Source organism: Corvus moneduloides, chromosome 6 (assembly GCF_009650955.1).
Source record: "Corvus moneduloides isolate bCorMon1 chromosome 6, bCorMon1.pri, whole genome shotgun sequence".
Lineage (NCBI taxonomy): Eukaryota > Metazoa > Chordata > Aves > Passeriformes > Corvidae > Corvus > Corvus moneduloides.
The window spans coordinates 12,098,475-12,117,704 of NC_045481.1; the positions used below are offsets into that span (position 1 = coordinate 12,098,475).

Sequence of the window (19,230 nt, forward strand, 5' to 3'; positions counted from 1 at the left end):
ATGCAGAACACATCCAGTCTGCCCCACAATCAGGTCATAACCTTGGGAAAAGCAACGGGATACATTTTTGTCCATCCCAAAACTGCACAAAGGAGGTAACCAGGACCAGGAAAGGACAGAAGGGGAAATCAGGAGTGGGTTTTGCAATCACAGAGATCTGGCTTTAGTTCTACTGACTCGTATTTGTACACCAAACCCCACAGCAAACTGCAGCAAACAAAAGCTTTTCCCTCCCAGCAGTGTTCACAGCTGAAACATCGCATATTCCTGCTGCCATCCTGCCTAGCATTGCTTGGGGTTCAAATCCAGGGGTCTGAGCATGTGTACAGTGTCTGGCATCCAGCTGGGCTCTGGTCATGGCTACCACCTACACATCCAGCACTTGGATACTCCAGATCGTTTGAAATGGAACTGGGCACCAACTGAGTTCAGACAACTGACTCGTATCTTCAAGTATTAAATTATTGATGAGTCAAATCCTACTTCCCTCATCTTTGGAGGGAAAGAGAGGTGAGCATGACCTGTCCTTTAACATGAGATACATTTGTCTTTTTAGGTATGAATGACTTCCTGAAGCAAATGGTTCAGGTCACCCCAGATAAACATCCTAGTCAAATCCCAGCTTAGCTAATTTCTAATGAATGAAGCTACCAGTGCATCCCAATGACCTTGACAGGGAAGACAGAAATAGCCAGGCTCTGGAAATCAATTCACAAGACTCATAAAATGAGAAATTATTACAAAACTTCAAATACTATCCAAAAATTATTCCATTTGCTCCTGAAATTCCTTCTAGGTTTCTAGCCACAGACAAGAATCCCTATTCTTCCACATTTTCACTCACATTTCTCTCTCAGAGCACTGCACATTGGCCTGACACATGCTCCTTCCAGCCCTGCATTCCTAGATGCATTCCCCACATTGGCTGCAAATAGCTCAAGCTCTCTCAAGTTTCCTCTTTCTCTCCCATCCACTGCCATGGGCACTGCCCTTTTTGCTACCTCAGGCTGGTATTAGATGCACACAATATTAAGTGATGTTAGTATTATGCTGGACCCTTGGGTTGCTTCTGCTCCAGGCACTCTGCCCTCTCCCCCTGCCCTTTCTCCAAAGACACACCAGCACCAGCCAAATATTACCTCTGCCACTGCAGTGCAGGGCTGGGGACAGAGCCCAGCCTGTGCAGCTGCCTCCCCACCTCCTCAGGAGTAGAAAGGCACTGGACAGAGCAAAAAAAGCTGAAATTGTTGGGTTAGTACAAGCACAGGAATGACAAGAACAGGTCAAGGGAAGCCCAGTAAAGATGCTGGAGGAGAGGATCCAAGATCCTGGGGAGAAGGGTATTTTGTAGCCTTTGTAGGAAGCAAAATCTGAAGGATAGGTACTAGTCCCACAGCCAGACTGTACTGACCTCACCCTCTTCCCCTCCACTTCTCAACTTTCCCAAAACATATAATTATTTAAGAGTATTGTTGATGCTTGAGGGTGTCCTTTCTGGTATCCATGTTGTGACAGATCCATGTGGCATTCTTCATCATTGTGCCCCAGGTCTCCAACATCAGCGTGGCCCGAAGGCCCTTCTTCCTTCAGAATTCACTAAACTGTGCAGCTTAAGTTTCTGAAGTAATTTTATATTCCACCTCTATATCATATAGACAGGGGATTCAGAAACAGCCACAGTGATTTTTAGGTTATAATCACACCTTTCTTCTCTAATTCCTCTTTCTCTTTTTCAACTACCTCTTTTGAAACCCTTTCAAAATGCTGCTGAGATAATCTCTCTCCTCTCTCTTTCTCCCCAAACAATTCCAAGCCTAAAATGCTTCTGTCTCTGACACTCTCCCTTCAGTTTATTATTTATCTTTTATCATGCAGGCTCTTTTATCCCACCACAGTTCCCAAGGCATTAGGAACATGAAGGAAATGTTCCCAAGGAGTGTAAGGATCAAAAGTGTGATGTCAGACCAGATTATTCCTAAACAATCCCACACTTACATAAACAGAAGGCAGCACTCGACAAATGAGTAGTGAGAAAAAAAAAAAGTGTATAGGGAAGTAATTATGATAAAAACATGTGAGTTTGCTCAGGAATACTGAAATACCGGGAAATTTTTATTTTATCTTAGAAAACCTGCTTTGGCCTCTTTTCACCAACATACTGGTTTCTCCTCAAGCAAATATTCCTGGGAAGGGGTAAAAAAGACACACAACACTTGCAAGCTATCACTGCACAAACCCAGGAGATTCCTCACTGAAGAACCATATAAAAGAAAACTGTAATGGAGCCAAAATATTCTCTTGTGGCAGCCAAGCTTCTTGCAACTTCCCAAATAAGGCCATGACTTTAAAGAGTATGTCTTTTCAAAGCCTCATTGATTTTCATTGCCTCGTGAAGAAGCACATTGTTTATGTGTCTGGGTGTGCTGATATTCCAACAGGATGAGATGGGCACAGCTTGGTGGTTTCAAAGCCTGGTTTCCAGACAGAATGAACCAAATAATCACAGGAAGCTTCTAGAGGCTGACAGCACTGCTTTGACCACTGTTTGGGAGTGATTCCTGGTGCAAACTGAAACCAGAAAGTGTGAAGATGCTAGCAGGGACAGCCAGCATTTCCTAGTACTCTGGGGATAGACCTTAAGTGAATTTTGAAGCAAATTATATTTCACCTCACTTCCCAAAGTTCAGAGGCTTTTGCATCAAAGTTAAGGTTCATGTCAAATTCCAGGACATGTTTTGGAGAATTTCTCTGTTCTTCAAATACCAGTTTACCCTTATTCAGAGAAATAAATAAAAAAAGAAACAAACCCAAGATATGGAATTAGATAATCTTTGTTGTATCTAGTTCATATTTACCATCCATTCCTCTCCTCAAGCCTCTCCAGTATTTTCAGCTTGGGAAATTGTTGAAAATGATCAGGTGCTTCAGTTCAAGTTCTACACTTGAATCACAGCACCATTTTGCACAATTCTTTGAAAACAAAGTCCATCCTAATTAAACGCCCTACATAAAGACTTGCAGGTCTCAGCCACTCCAGCTGAGTGGCTGAGCTATCAAGCTATCAAGCTATCCCATCTTCACAATTATGGTGTGTCCATTCCCTTCATAATCATGCAGCAAAAAGTATACTCACAGAACTTCAGGGACACCAACAGAAAAGGAAGAAAAGCAGTCAGAAAGTGGGTCAGTAGAGCTCGTGTACATTGAGGGCACGAGCTGTTCAGAAGCCACACGCTGTGTAGTACTACTGAGGCGCAAGGGAGACAAAAAGCCAGAGGAGAAGAGTACAAGCCAAAGCCAAGCAATATGTCACAGTTGTACCTAAACACCAAGAAAATCAAATTTGCTGGTATGTGACTTTAAGTGACTCCAGCAAAGCTAATTTCTTCCATCCATGTGCTGTGTAACCCAACAGTGTGGGTGGAAGCAGGGTGTCTCATGCACAAAGCATTGACCTGAGGTGAGTTCCCACCCTCTCCACCTTGATCACACATTCACAGTCCTGTCTTCACCCTGTGGAGCACCACGAAGCCACAAATCAGGTGAAAGGGTGACTAAGACAACAGAAACCTGATGAATTTCCTTTGCCTGGATTAACAAATTAACAAAACATCCCACAACCAAGTGCTCATGAACTGCCACAAGAGGAAAGCAGTGGGAAGGTCTAGATCTAGAGCCAAGGGGGAATAAACACACAATTACACCAGTTTAGGCATAACTAATAAACTGTCCTGTAAGGTTTATCTACATGAGAAAACTCTAGAAAGGTAATCTGAATTAACATTTCTGTAATGAATCAAACCATATTAGATCCCTGCAGACACACTCATCATTAATTAAATCAACCCTATTTCATATTTAGTATCCTTTACTCTGATGTAAGAATTAAGCTTAATCAAATTAAGGTCACTTGAATGCTGAATCAGATAATATATACAATGGTTTAATTTAGTTTACCTAATTTACTTTATGTTCACTTTTTTGGTCATTTGGATTCGTTTTCCTTCAAATCTTTGTTCAGACAGCTTTAGAATAGAGAGACACAGCAAAAACCTGAGGAGATGCTAGAAAAACTCCCCTCCAAATCAAGAGTTTTGAGCTGTCCATGAATTCACCCCACAGGAAAGGGGTACTCGAAGCTGTGTATCCCACTGAGGACACGCTGGCAGGGCTGCTGCATGCTGACTCTCCATGAAGGCTCTCCCCTGTCTCTGTCTTCACTAAAGCTCCTTTGGTGCCCAGAGGCTGGAGAGAAAATCAGACCCTGCAAGTCTTGACTCCATCCTCCCGCACTGCAGTAGCTGAACAGATGTTGATGGCCCATGAGAAATGCGTGTCCTGAAGGAAAATGCGACAATCCTCAAGGAAGCTGAAGCATCTGATGTGGTTATTTTTTAAATAGCAGGTCACGAAAATATCTGACATGTTTTGTACTGTTGGGAAAACACAGCAGTTATCAAAGTTCTTGTTTGTAGTAAAATAAAAAAATCATAAAAGCCTGCTTCTTTAGGCAGACATGTTACATTGAGTTGCCATATTTATTCACAGTTTTAAGGTCTTCTCATTTTGCTTACCCTACTCCAACACTTAAAAAGTCACCACTGAGTCTTCCAGCAAGCTCCCTTCATATTCTTCTTATGTGACTATGCTTTTTACCATTAAAGAGATTTTTCTGTACACACAGATGTGTAGACAAATGCACTCTGTCGTATTTAGGGCACTAGTCATCTAATATTTTCTGTGATGCAGGTACCATCTGTGAAACTGAACTGCAGTTCAGGCCTATCATACTGAGATGGGTGTTGGGGAATCAGAGATGGAAATTGATATTAGATTATAATCCCACTGCATTCAAATAGAAGACAAGGGCTCTTGCAAGGTCAGGCTTAACCTTTAATACCCAGGCATACCTTTAAATGTTTTTTCAGGGAACCTTTAGCTGTGTTGTTTGTCTTGCAGTGTCCACTCAGGACTGTAATCTTTTAAGAGTCACAAAAGGTGTCCAAACCTCTGAAGCAAAAGGATGATGAAGAGGCCCTGATAGCAACAACAGATGACAGCTGGCATCAGGGTGCAACTAAGGTTGCAGTGACAGACTTTGATCAAAGTGACAAAGAGATCAGAGACTGGAAACCATAGAAAGCATTCCTAGGTGAGGAAAAAGGACTATTGTTTTAGCAATTTAGCATGGAAATCCTTAGCAAACCACCAGGTTAATCAGACCATGCAGTGATCTAAATACAAGCTCTTGCAAGGATGGAATCAGCAGCACTGCATGGAGGGTCAGACACGGAGCATCATTTCCACTTGGGCTGCCCTGCTGCCTTGTGGGGCATCACAGCCTTCTCTGCCACTCCCACTGGTGTGGTGCTGACAGACATTCACACAGCTCCTTGGGGAACTGATTCAGGAGACGAAGCCAGCTGGAAACTGGGAGAACTGACTAAACCAGACCTGCACCAGTACTCAGGATAGCGGTAACAGCTAAATGCACACGTGAGGCATTCACCCCGCACAGTTCTGAACACACTTCATAGCTAGAGAAACGTCCTTGTGTGCATTTATTGCTCTTACAAACTTTTTCCACGTTCCCTAGCTTGCTGGCTGAGTGTCCCCTCTGCTATTTCTGTAACACTCTCATATTAAATACCATGAAATTTTAAAATAGTATGCTGGCTCAGGTTTTTTGAGCTCCTGTAAGGGTTGCAGTCATGCAGTTCCAGCACTATTTTTGTTTAGTAAGCCAGGACAGAAGAGACAAGCAGACCCTTGCAGCTCACCCTTGGGTCACATCTTGAGGAATATAAAATGAGGAGGTTTTTCCTGGGGTCAATACAAGCCCTGGGGGACCCCCCAGTAAGACACACACACTCCTCAGCTATGCTGAACATTCTGATCATCTTTCTGTTCCCTTCTTATTTCCATTTTTGCTTGTGAACCTCTGAAAGGGAAGGACCCACCTCACCTGCCTTGCTAGGATGGCTCTGTCAGCCCCAGCCCTCCACACTGTTTCCCAGCAAACCTGCTCCTTGTACCACCTGCCCGCCTCCTCCGCTCCCCCAAGGGCGGGGGTTGTTTTTGACTTACTGACAGGTCTTCAGGTAATAATTGTTCATTGGGGGTGAGGGGCATATCTTAAACAAGATGCTTATGTTCCTATTTGTATATGTTAAAGGTGAGGACTTCCATGCAGAGGACAGGAATAAGGTAAATTTTGTCTCCCTTCCTAAAAGCTACAAATTTCCCCTGCTGAGTTCTGCCCTCAAATGAAGAAGAGAGCCTTTACAGCTCCATCAGACCCCAGCCCCTTCAATACTTGCACATATAATTAAATTTATGGTCAGTGGTCTTATCACACTGGCCATTAGGTTCACAAACATCGAGGATGCTGTTCCCAGTAATAAGGTCAAGAATGTGTACAAGTCTTTTCAAGATTAGGGCCTTAATGCTGTAGCATCAGCCAGCTTTCTCCCTGCCTCCGGCATTAGATGTGGGCAGCTGAAATCCCCAAGGATGGAGGCTGATGGCTCCAGGCTGACTTGCAGGTACAGGCAAGTGCCTCTGGACTGCTCCCAGGTGTGTGATGGACCAGACATCCCTGGGCATAACCCCTCACCACGGCGGCCTTGGAGGCAGCTGTGTGTGATTCCATATGCTGTGAACTAAGGTTTGACAGTTCAGTGCCAATTAAAACAAATAAACACAAAGCCAAGAGGCAGCAGGTCAGGCTCTGGGAGGATCCATCACAATGCTGGGCTACCAGTGGAATCTGAGCTGGTGTTGTGAGTTATGGATCACTTTGGCAGTAGCTGACAAAGCAGCACCTCTAATGGACAACACTGCATGTGCCAAAGTGTGATGAAGAGATGTGGCTCTTTGTTCCACCTACTTTTAGATGGTTCTTACTACCAGACAAGCAAAACAACAAACAGGGACAGATAAAGGACATTTTATTAAGCATACAGGTAAAAGGAACATATACATCCATGTTTTCTCTCTTCCACTTACTGAATAGTCAAAAAACTAACTGCCCGAGAAGCCTGCTTTATTTGGATGATTCAACCCTTACTTCTCAGCATAACAGCTGTGGGATCAAAAACTGACTTACATTCACCTAGGTGATGTATTTAGTTAATTAAAAGAAAAATTAGCATGCAAATGTGTTGCAGCTCTCAACACTAATTCATGACGAAGTCATAATATTAAAGTTACCTCATTCTGTCAAAATACACTCGTCCAGTATTTCTCTCATTTTAAATCACAAATCCTTTTCAAAAAGAAATTCACAGATTATCTCAAATCCCACTACTGTTTGGCAGGTGGGAACTAGTGACAGACAAAACAGAGCCATGTAATAAAATGATGATTTTAGTATCAAAAGTATTTTAAGTGGGTAATAATAATAGTAAGGAGCTAACGGGAATAGGTGCGCATATACAAACTGCATGAAATACGTGCATATGGGGATGATTTTAAACTGCCTTGTTTCTGATTTTTAAAATTTTTGTCGTCATTTTTTGATCTCTCTTTTGATATCCTCTGGACTACGAACCTTGAATTGAGCAGTGCTAGTGTGTTCAGTGCTGAAGACATATTCCTACTCATCCAGCACACATGTAACAGACATTTCCAATTACAGCTTTTACACTTGAATTTACGTATTTAAGCTATCCTTTCGCCATGAGCATTCAGCAGCCCTGGGTGTGTTCAGCCATTCCTGTTGCATGCAAATGCACACCCTCGGAACATCTCTGCAGCCAAGCTCCTGAACCGTGTACAGCTGTGGAAAGAAAAGCATTCAGCATGCAATTAAAGGGATTATGGTGGCCACAGCCCTGCTTCTTGTTAATTCCACTGTATTTTCTAGATCTCCTCATTACTGAGGGAGTGGCTTACTGATGAGGGATAAAGGAAGGAAGCAACACACATGCTGACTAAGAAGCAGCGAACGATGGGAACGGGAAAAGAATAAAGGGGAGGAAGGAATGAATGAATGGATGGCAATACACAATGAACTTTGCTGTAATGCTTAGCACTTACTATAAATACGGTTGTCATCCTCAGAAATGCTTTTTGAACAGGAGACTTCAATCTAGCAAAGCAAGGACTTCAACAGGACCAAACTTAAGCCTTAAATCCTGTGCTAGACTGAGACCCAGCTACTTAATCATCTTAATTCCCTCTCAGGTAAGAATTGTCATCCTCCAGCAGATAAAGCAATGATGCCAAAAAGGTTAAGAATTTAGCAGCTGCAGACCAGCTGAGGAAGCACAGTATGCCTGCATCATGCAGCTCACCCCAACAATAAGGGCCTGACCAGCCTTGCTGCAGAAACACAAACTGCTGGAGCATCTCCCTGTGCCTGCAGCCGTGGCACACTGTGAGTCACAGTACTACACAGCTTGCGTTTTTTTTTTTTTTTTTTCTTTTTTACTCTCTTTTCACAGAAAAAGATGTCTATCCGTCCTGACACCTATGTGAAGCTGAAAAAAGACAGAAATACAACTGTGAGATCTCAAGTTGCAGGAATGACACCTACTGCCTGGGGAATGAACTGCTCACCTAAATGAGATCGAACTCAATGGTGAGGAGATTCCACAGAACAAACCAGCACATGGACATGAGCCAGCAATGCGTGCTCACAGCCCAGAAAGCCAATTGAATGCTGGGCTGCATCAAGAAAGGGTCGGCTAGCAGGTAGAGGGAGGGGAATTTGCCTCTCTGTTTCATTCCGGTGAGATCCCCCCTGCAGTGCTGCATCCAGCTCTGGAGTCCCCAGCACAGGAAAGACAGGGACCTGTTGGAGTGGGTCCAGAGAAGGCCAAAGATCATCAGCAGGCTGGAGCACCTCTCCTGTGCAGAAAGGCTGAGGGGACTGCCTGGAGAATAAAAGGCTCCAGGGACACCTTAATGCACCTTTCAGTACTCAAACCGGGCTTATAAGACATAAGATGGAGACTTTTTTACCAGGACCTGTGGTGACAAGGGGCAAAGGTTTAAAACTGGAAGAGGGCAGGTTTACACTAGACATAAGGAAGAATTTCTTTATGATAAGGGTGGTGAGATAGTGGAACAGGTTGCCCAGAGTGGTGGTAGGTGCCCATCCCTGGATGGGGCTTTGAGAAACCTGGTCTAGTGGAGGGTTCCCTGTCCATGGTTTTTAAAGTCCCTTCCAACCCAAACCATTCTGTGATTCTACAAAATAGGTCCAGCCCCAATGCTGACTGTGAGGGTGATCACATGAAAGCCCACAGGAAATTCAGTCAGGGAGGGAGGTTCAGTGATTTAAGAAAGGTGTTTAATTCCTGGTAAACAGTATATATAACTCAGGGCAGGTAAAAACACCTCCATCATGAACTCCGGTGAAAAATACGTTTTTTGGACAGGGACCATGGTTAGTAGTTAGAAAATGCTCATCCATACCAACAGTTAGGCTACACAGTTTGTACCTCAAAGCACTAGGGAACCTGCAGTGGGAAGGTCTGCAGAGCATAAGAGGAAGAGCAGGAGCAGCATCTCAGTAAAAGAAGTATTTTAATTTGTACTAATAGCATTCCCTGAAGAAATGGTTTCTTGAGCATTTCTGGTCAGGGAGCATTGTCACAACCTTTCAGCTTCCTGCTTGCTCCTACTGTATATATACACCCTTTGCATATGGAAAGGGAATTTTCTTTTCTTTTGTCTTCCTATGCAAAGACTTCATGACCCAGCTCACCCTGCCAAACCACAAGTGGCTAAATTGGCACAGCTGAGGGGAACAAGAATGGGAACTCGGAAGAATTATATAAACTAACACTGAACTTAAAATAAATGTAAGGCTTGAATGCCTGCATCAAGAAGGAAAGTCAAAAGTTTCTGGCAGCCACATGTCTCCACGACTTTAGGACTGTGAAATACCCAGTGAAATGTAATGCTTTGCTGGTTCTTGTGGTATTACAGAATGGCACTCTGGATAGTCAGAACTGTGAAGGTTTCCAGGCTCAAATTTTTGGTAAGGACTTGCCCACTCTGTCTCCTCTGATTAATAAAGATAGATACCTTAACACTTCTACAGCTCTCAAATGATGAATAGTTTGGGAAAGACTGTCAGTAATACTCCAAACGTTTGCTCAATGCTAAAATGCAAAGTCTCACAGGAAGAAGCATTCTGCAGTGCTAAATACACCAGAAATGGAGGGGTGGGGGGAATTAAACTGTTTTCAGTTTCACAGGGTCACAACCTGGACTGAAACACACTTTGAATGTTACTGGGTGATGTGCATGCCCAGCCAGGAACCCAGAGCTGTCACCAGGAGAAGGTGATGGATGAACCATGAGGTTCCTACAGCGCAGGGTAGAGATGTCTGCACCAGCCCAGTCACTGGGAAACGGCCTGCCCTTACACTGCAAAGCTTTCCGTGGGCTAATTAGCCAGGAAAAAGGTAGATTAACTCAAGCAACGTTGTGTGCTGCCATGACTTGCACCCCAGGGGCCTCCTGGCAGCCTGTCAGACGGTCTGGTGTCTTCTCCCCAGGCGGCATCAGGGCTGCACTGCGACAGGGACAAGGGCTTTACTGGTGCACCCATCAAGGGTGCCGTGGTGGGTTTCGGTCGTTTCCCCTCATTACAGCACATTAGATCAAAAAGCAGATTAAATGGAAGCCTTGGGCAGGTGACTGCAGACGAAATCTGCCCGAGGGCGAACAACGGGCTGAGATGAAGAAATGGTGGCACGGGTTACTCCACCTCTCCTCCCTGCTCCTGACAAACTGAGCCCAGGCCACAAGGCTGAGAAAAAGAAAAAAGGAAAGGAAGCACTGTGGATCCCCAGTGTTCTGCAATGGCTATGAAGAAAACAGAAAATATGTGGGGGCAATGGACAGCTAGGGCAGCTTTTGCTGCTTACCTGCTGCAGTGGAGGACAATACCAAAACATCGGTGAGTGTTTTTTAAATGTAAACAGAAAGTGGATGAGCTGATACTACAGTCCTGATTCCACAAAGAACCCTGAAATATTTATAACGACCTTCTCAGATAAAGAACACCTCATTCAACTTATTTTAACTCAACTTATTTCAATTCTGTAATTATTAGGATTGAAAATTAGTTATAATTAATTTCATTTTGGCAGCAGCTTTAGAAATATTTTCTAAAGAGGTTCCATACTGCTCCTTACACAGTGTTCAGAACTGAGTGAAACTATGACACAGCAAGAAAAAGGAAAGAAATCACAAAACTGCTGACTTGCAAGACATGGGAAATTATTTGAAACTGAATTGTGTTTGCACTTCAGAAAGATTTTGATGATTTCTTACAAGAAATACAAATACATAAACTAAAATACTTCAAAAGAGAGGAGTAGTGTACTGCCCAAAGAAGTACCCAGCCAAGTGCAGACAGACTAAGCAGACACCTTTAATTGTGACACACTTCTAATGGAGTTGTTCTGCACTAGGATGTCTCTTGTTTAACAAGGTCTGAGCAACCCAGGAACGGACAGTAAGGACACACCACACAAACCCACAATATTAAGTTAAACAGACATGTGCACATTTGAAAGATTACCTTCATGCTCAGTTATACCACTACAAAAATACAAGAAAAAATACCCAAAAAAGTGAGGGATTGCACAAGAAGATATCCAGAGTCTATGCTTTATTTTAGAGAGGGAAAAATAAGTTAAAAGTATACATGAAAGAGGCACAGCTGGACTGCCTGGTCCCCAGCCTGACAGTCAGGGTACGCTGATGGAAACCCAGTGTCACCTGTGCCCAATGAGACACCACTGCTGCCTTTACATGGGCACAGCCAGCGTGGTGCAACCTTCAGTGGAGGTCCAAAATCTGCTGACAACGAGTTTGTCTGCAGCTAGAGCTTACCTAGTCCTCTAAAGATCAAGGCTGAGCTAACAAAAGCAATTTTCTGTCAGCAGCACAGTACCCACACTTGGGATTTTGCTGACCAAACCATGGCAGGCAAAGGGGTGGGTGTTTTCCTATGGAGAGACGCTGGCAGAACTGTGCAGCACAGTTGAAAGGCTGCAAACCTAAACATATCCAAAGGCAGGGCTGTGGAGGGTGGTCTGACAGCTCCCAGCTGACCCCAGGAACCCACAACCACACACCATGATGCCACAGCACACAGCAGGAGTCAAAACATGGCAGGACAGAGCCTTCGAATTAAACAAAAATTAGCTAAGCTACAGGCATATTGCTCCAGCTCAGAAATCAATTACTAAGTGACAAGGTTAAATGATATTTTATAGACAACTTGATTTTATTATCCATCTCAGGGAGTGCTCCTGCTTTTCTACTGGAAACTCTGAGCTACAAACAGTGAGGCTGGTGACCCCAATTTTGATGACATTATAAATAAAAACATCATATTCTCTCTAGGTTTTTACAGATGCAAACAGAAAGAAATGGTAAAGAGAGAAAAGTTAGAAAATAACACTGCATAGATACAACTCCAGTTACCCTCCACTCAAACTGAAAGAATTAGCAAGACTCTTGATTTATCTCATGAACTGCTTAATGAATAGAAAATGGGGAGGACACTGAAATGCTCCATACATTGTGTTTATTGCTATAAATGTAAAGACTTTGCTTGCTTATGTCTGAAAACAAAAGGGTTAAGAAGAATGATGTATATACCTTCCTGTTATTAAAACAGGTTTGTAATATGAATATTCAGTCCTTTTTTTCTCAACATGTTGTTGCATCCATTTAAATTAGAGCTAAACACGACAGCTTTTTTGGATTTCCCGTTGGTAGCTATACAAAAGCATCAGAACAAGAAGCCTGACTTTAGCTAAACATTAAGGTGCTCCATGACACTGCTTTCCCCCATAACTTCTGTGCTGAACTCATTACTTCGGCTCGGATTAAAGCACGTGTTACCACAAAAGAGTAAGGAGGTACAGTTTTAATCTGAATAATCCTGTTTAGAGGCTGGTTCCATCTCTGGATATTCACTGTATGTTCTGTTTAGAAAAACCCTAAGTGCTTAAAGTGGGAGGCTTCCCCCCCATCACTGCCTCAGGACCACAGCACAGAGAGCAAATGTACACTCACTACAGCCATGGCAAAGAGAGAGACGGATTTTTTCAGGGATAAACCCAAAATGCTATATCTGGTTTTTATTTTTAAGAATAGGGACCCCTGAAACACAGATGCCTTATAAACTACAAGTATGACTAAGAAATGGCAGGTTACACCTCTCTTGACAGAACGTTAAAATTTTTATTTTCATCTACAGCAATATTCATAGACATTTTCCCAAACATGAGCTAATTCTATTACTTCCAAGAAAAAATTAATATCTGCTGTCAAATAACCTCTACATTTGTTGTACTAAAGCAGTATTTTTGTATACTAAAAAATAATAACACCTCTGCACCTTAACATTTTCCACCCAGGGATCCTAATCCACTTTTGAGACAGAACATCTATTATAATCTGTTTTATTACTAAGGTGTGTGGTGCACCCACTATTCACACACTTCATACCTTTGAAGTGAAAATATAAAGAATCATCAAAAAATGGAAACCATCACATAAATGCAATTTATGTGCAAAGAATAGCACTGTAAGCTATTCACCACAAAAAGTGACATAAATAAAACACACATGGCTAAGCAAATGTTTCAAGGAGGTTTTTATTAAATGATTATATAGCCTGCCAGGGTATTTTGGAGTTATACAGCTTGTATTTATTAAACAAGAATTGTTATTGGAAAAGGTGATTTACAGACACATGTTTACTGACAAGTACAACCTAGTCAGTAATGTCTGTATATGCAAGGGAAAAGAATCAGTAATGGAAGCCTTTAAAATCAGGAATTCCAACAAAATAATAATGTACATTAAGTATAAAAGTGGTATTTATAACAAAAGACTACTTGAAGCATGATACACCTGCAAGATGCCAAGTGTCACATGGGGAAAGCAGGAAAGGGCAGCTGCACAAGGATACGCCCAGCAGCACACACAGACCAGCTCCAGCCACCTCACCTAGAGCAGAGGCAGCCTGGGAGGGTGCAACCTAGAGAAGCACCCCCTCCCTCATTGTCAAAAGTGAGGATATGGGGAAGTTCTGGAGCCTCTCCTGGAGTTAAGCTGCTTTTGCCTTCCAAAACACCCTGTGGCTGACCTCCTCTGAGAGTGCCCTAGCTCTCCTGGTGGGGATTACTTTGGGTACATTATGATACCCTAATTCACAGTCTGTGTGGGTGGGTCTCGGTCCCCTGCTCCCTCTTCCAACAAGAAGTGCAACCAGTAAATTCATGTGGCGCAGAACATCTTCAATGGGAGAAACCCAAAATCGTTGCAGCTTTCCAATCTGCCCATGGTGCCTCCTTGGGGTTCTGAAAGATGTGCTTATGAGTCAGTAAGTCAGCTTTCCCTCTTCCTGGGGAAAGAGCTCTAGCAACCCTTCTTCATAGGGCAAGACTTCTCCCAGCTGGGCTGCCAACTGAGCAGGAGGGAGCAAGGGAAAACTTTGCTACCATCTGTTGTGCTTGATGATTTATCCCCGGAGGTCTCTGACTCGCATTCTGATCAGACCAGGTGAGACGGATGCAGACACACCTTTTGTGTGGAGACCAGAGACACAAGACCACCAGACACATGACACAGCAGGTTTGTGTGCTTTTGGCCCTCCCCTAGAATGCAATTTTAAGCAAGTGAGGAAAATTAATGGTAATGTAAATGGCTAAAAAAATCGATGCAGCTCCAAGTCTTCAACACACATGATAGCCCCGGGAGTAAATGTAACTGTAAATGCAGGCGAAGGCTTTTTTGGACTCCCACTGTACTTGCTAGGAGCAATGCCAACCTTGCAATTCAGCAATCAGGCACCACTGAAAGATATCTGGCTTCAAACTGTTATTTCCATTTTTAAGGTTTCCCAAAGCAGTTTTACTTTGCTAAAGATAATAATTAAGTGGAAAAATTCACTAGTATTAAAGATGAATCAGGGGCTGGGTTGCTCCGAGACACTGACAGCTCAAGGGAACTCGAATAAATGAGGAAAGAGAGAGGTTTGGACGAGCATAAACCAAACCAAATAACGTTTCCCTTCCATCCTTCCACTAGGAAATTGGGTTGGTGGGGCTTCTTTGCCCTTCCTGTTCACAAATGACAAATTGACCTCGGGAAAACTACGAGTTGTAGCACCCACTGCCTGAGGAGAGGGAGACTCCGGGAGATCCGGCACGGCCCATGCTGGATGCTCTTGAGAAATGTCCCGTCTCCCCTTCTCCGGTGAATTCCTCGTTCCCTTCCTCCCACACCGCCCTCCCCGCCCGGGGGTCCTTCGCCCGAGGAAGGTCTCGCCGTTCCCCCGGGCTGCACGGCCAAGCATCACCGGGCAGATCCCGGCATCACCGGGCAGATCCCGGCTGCACGGTCCGGCAGCACCGGGCGGATCCCGGCAGCAGGGCAGGGCAGCACAGGGCAGGATCCCTGGCTGAAGGACACGGCAGCACCGGGCAGATCCCGGCTGCACGGCCCGGCAGAACGGGCACATCCCGGGTGCCGGGCACGGCAGCACCGGGCACATCCCGGCTGCACACCGCGGCACTGTTCCACAGACGCTTACAGCCTTTTGTAACCGCGAGGTAATCTGTCAGATGGACTTAGGCACTGACAGTCAAACACGCCAAAAACGTCACCACCCACTCGTACTATCCATCCGGTGAAGGACTAGGAAGCGCCGCATTGCTTAACCTCTCCTCCGCCTTCCACTCGCACAGGAAATCCCCACCCCCCACGGCGTGACACCGCCGCGGGGGACCCGAGGTCCCCCCACCGCTGCGGCGGGGGCTCTGCGGGCGCGCTGCCCGCGGCGCTCGGCGCAGCCCCGCCCGCCCGCACTCACCTCATCTTCCCGGCGGGGCGCGGCGGCGGCGGCGGCCGGGGCCGGGACCGGGGCCGGGACCGGGCGGTGGCGGCGGCGGGACGGGGGGGGAGGGGGCTCCGGCGGCGGCGCCGCCCCAGCGGCAGCGCCGGGCCCCTGGGCGCTAGCCGGGCAGCGCGGCGCCGGGCAGCCCCTCCGCCGGCCCGGCCATGTTGCCGGCTCCCGCCCGGCTGCGCTGCCTGTGTCTGTGTGTGTGGGCAGGACAAAGCGCCGCCGCCGCCGCCCGCCCCGCAACGCTCCGCTCCCACGCGCGGCGGGGCCGCGCCGCCCCCCCGCCCCGCCCCGCCCCGCTCCGCGCCGCCCCCGCCGCGGGTGTCGGGGGGAGCCCCGGCCCTGCCCGGCCCTGCCCGGGTCCCCCGCCCGGCGCAGGTGGGGCGCGGAGCGGCCGCGCACCGTGTGCGGCACCGACCGGCGGCTCCGGGCTCCGCCGGGCTCCCCGAGCCGTTCCCTGGTGGAGCGGGGCAGTGCCGAGGTTGCAGACTTCTTCTCTGCACAGTGCCGTGGGGGTCCTGTACACCTGCGTTCAGAACCGCTGCTTTTGTGGATGGAAGCAGGAGCAGAAATGACATTTCCAGCTAATATCGGAGGGCAGCTGTGGTTCCCGCTCCGTCACCCTTCCCCCTTGTCTCAGCCAGTGTCCCTGCGAGCTCTCCTGCCCTGCTTTCAGCCTGGTCCTTTCTCCACACTCACCTTCCCACCACACACCCTGGGAACCCCGGGCTGCCTCCCAGTCCAGTGTTTCTCCCATCCAACTCTCCTCCCCACTCCACGTCCCAGCCCGTCCCTAACCCTCTGCCCTTCTTCTTCCAGTCACCTCCTGCCAACTCCCTTGTGCAACCCAAACCACAGGGTGATGATCCGGAGCTTGGAACTTCCCTTACCCTTCTCCATGTCTCTTTACCTCTTCCCATGCACCACCCAGTAGAAAAAAGATTATGTTGAACTTGGTATCACTTGAATATCCTCAAGGATCTGCCATGATACAGGACAGAATTATGCAGTTGTTTCTCAGGTCTTCCATACATAGGTCACCATAACTTGTTTGCCATTTCTCAAGAGTAAAGGTTCCTCACACTGATTCTCTGTGGGTCATCTCCCACTGATCTCTCCCAATTCTGCATCACCCAGTTTAGACACAAAAACCCCCAACCAACCATGTAATCCCACAGCAAGCAGTTGGTTTCCAGGCAGCTGGCATGTGTGTGCACATGGTGTCAGGAACAGTAAAGGCTTCTGGCCCTCTCTCTGTGTCTGTGTCCCAGTTAACACTGCCCACATCACTCCCTGAGACCTCCATCACGTGCCAGAAAGGGCAAGGGAGCTGTAGCCCCCTCTCTGTGTGCAGGGTCAGTTTTGGGAAGGTGCAGGCAGTGTGGCTGGGAGGGTGGGCTGGGCGCAGTGTGGGTGGGAGGGTGAGCTCTGGGCAGTGACTCCGATGCAAGGCTGTGCGAGGCCCCAGGGGAATGTGCCCATGGTGCAGAGCAGACTGTGGGACTGCATGGGAGGGGACCAGGAGTGGCACAGAATGTGCAGGAGATGCAGAGCAAAGCAGTGGGGGCCATTTTCAATAGAAATACTTTCAATTTTTATTTCCATTTCTCTGAAAATTTATATACTCATGCCAATACAACACTTATTTTCACTGTAGTAGTAACCTACGCCACCAGAATAAATGTTGCAAAAATCAAGCCCATAGATTTGATGCCCTACAGAGCTATTTCACCACTGACATGTCAAGCTTTGCTGCTGTCCACTGCAGCTCCATACCAAATAAAATATACCACAATAGCAACAACAGTAATACGACAGCAACAAAACCTATGGTAGTAATAATGTATATGCTTTTTATTCAAGGTCATGCTTATTTCTTGATAGCTAATACATATCTGATAACTGCTGTTTTCATTAATATGTTAAAAAAATAATTAGAGTTACTGAAGTGCCAGGGGGAGGGAACCCCCACCACTTCTGTCCCTCACAAGCACAAATCCCAGCTCATGCTTTCCATATCCCATAGCAGGTCTGCTCTTCCCAAGTGACCCCACCAATGAATCTAAGCTCATTCAGACAGAGAGGGTCTCCTAAAGAAGCTGCTTCCCTTATATCTAAGAGGAGTCCTTGTTTGTTTGAACCCAAAATGACAGACCTTTCTTATAAGCAATTATCCTAAATCTCCTAGGAGGCACAATATATGTTGTTTGTGTAAAGCAACAGCTGTGGCAGGCCACAGATCTAATGTGCAGTCTCCCCCAAGTGACAGTGGCTTGGAGAAACTCATCCACATCATTTGTGATAAGGTTGCTGAAGGTAGTAAGCATATGAAGAAATAATGAGCAAAAATAAATCCTGTTTTCTTATTACTATCATCTGACTAATCCTTTAGAGTGTGGGTCACTGACCAGCACATTGGACATACAGGAGACAGCATAAGGCAGGGAGGATGCTTATTATAAACTAGAGAGTTTCATCGTAACACTAGAATTTAAAACTTGATTAAAATAGAAAATCTGTGAGTTCACTGATAATCTGTTTTTTCAAAAAATAATTTCCTTAAGATATGTTTATACAAGCACAAATCAAACAGGCAAATTTATGTAAATCATACTATGGTTGAGATATAAAATGAGAATAAGCAAAAATGTCTTCTGCAAAGACTTTTATCTGTTCATGTCGGCTGCACAGCATAAAGGGGCACAAAGAGCTGAACCCACAGCCACCACATGCCCCAGTACTGACACATCCAGCCCTGGCAGCTGCCCACGAGGGACTGCAAACCACCTGGCAAGGGCAGGAGTGGCTTCTGCCACTGACTGCTTTGTAACTGCACTGCCTCCTGAGCACAGGTACTCTCTGTCCCTGGGCAAGCTGGTTATAAACTTGTGCAATGTCTACCCTTGCAAAGGGTTGGGAGGCTTAATTGCCCATGAGGTGGTTGAGAAGTGATGCAGAAATGCAGTGAGGTTACTAGACAATTATATTTGCTGTTTTATTTATTTTTACAGAAAGAAGCAAGACAGAAAAGACGGATGCCAATCTTGCTGGCCACTAAAGGTACAAAAACCAGAACAGTTAAACATCTTTCTTGTATCAGAATCCACAAGGCTTCCTTATCAACATTTGTTGGTTGACCACCAGATCACTGTGTTCACAGAAAGACATGACTGGACCATGTAATAATTGTTTCGCTGGGACAAATCTGACATTATATTGCAATCAGAACTGTATGTCTTCTAAGAGACTTAAAGCTGATAATTTGTATCAAAAAATATATAATCTTTGACTGTAGTCTAGTCGATTCACCTGCTCTTTGCCCAAGGGGAAATCCTGACCCA

At 45.6% G+C, this 19,230-nt stretch overlaps 1 long non-coding RNA gene across 1 annotated transcript; it reads right to left on the bottom strand.

The window, feature by feature from the left end:
• Positions 1 to 11,620: 11,620 nt before the first annotated feature.
• Positions 11,621 to 15,910, bottom strand: LOC116445949. The gene is made up of 2 exons (XR_004240961.1): positions 15,860 to 15,910; positions 11,621 to 14,642 (listed from the first exon to the last, which is right to left on the bottom strand). It is a non-coding gene; the product is annotated as an uncharacterized LOC116445949 (long non-coding RNA).
• Between the last annotated feature and the right edge of the window lie 3,320 nt (positions 15,911 to 19,230).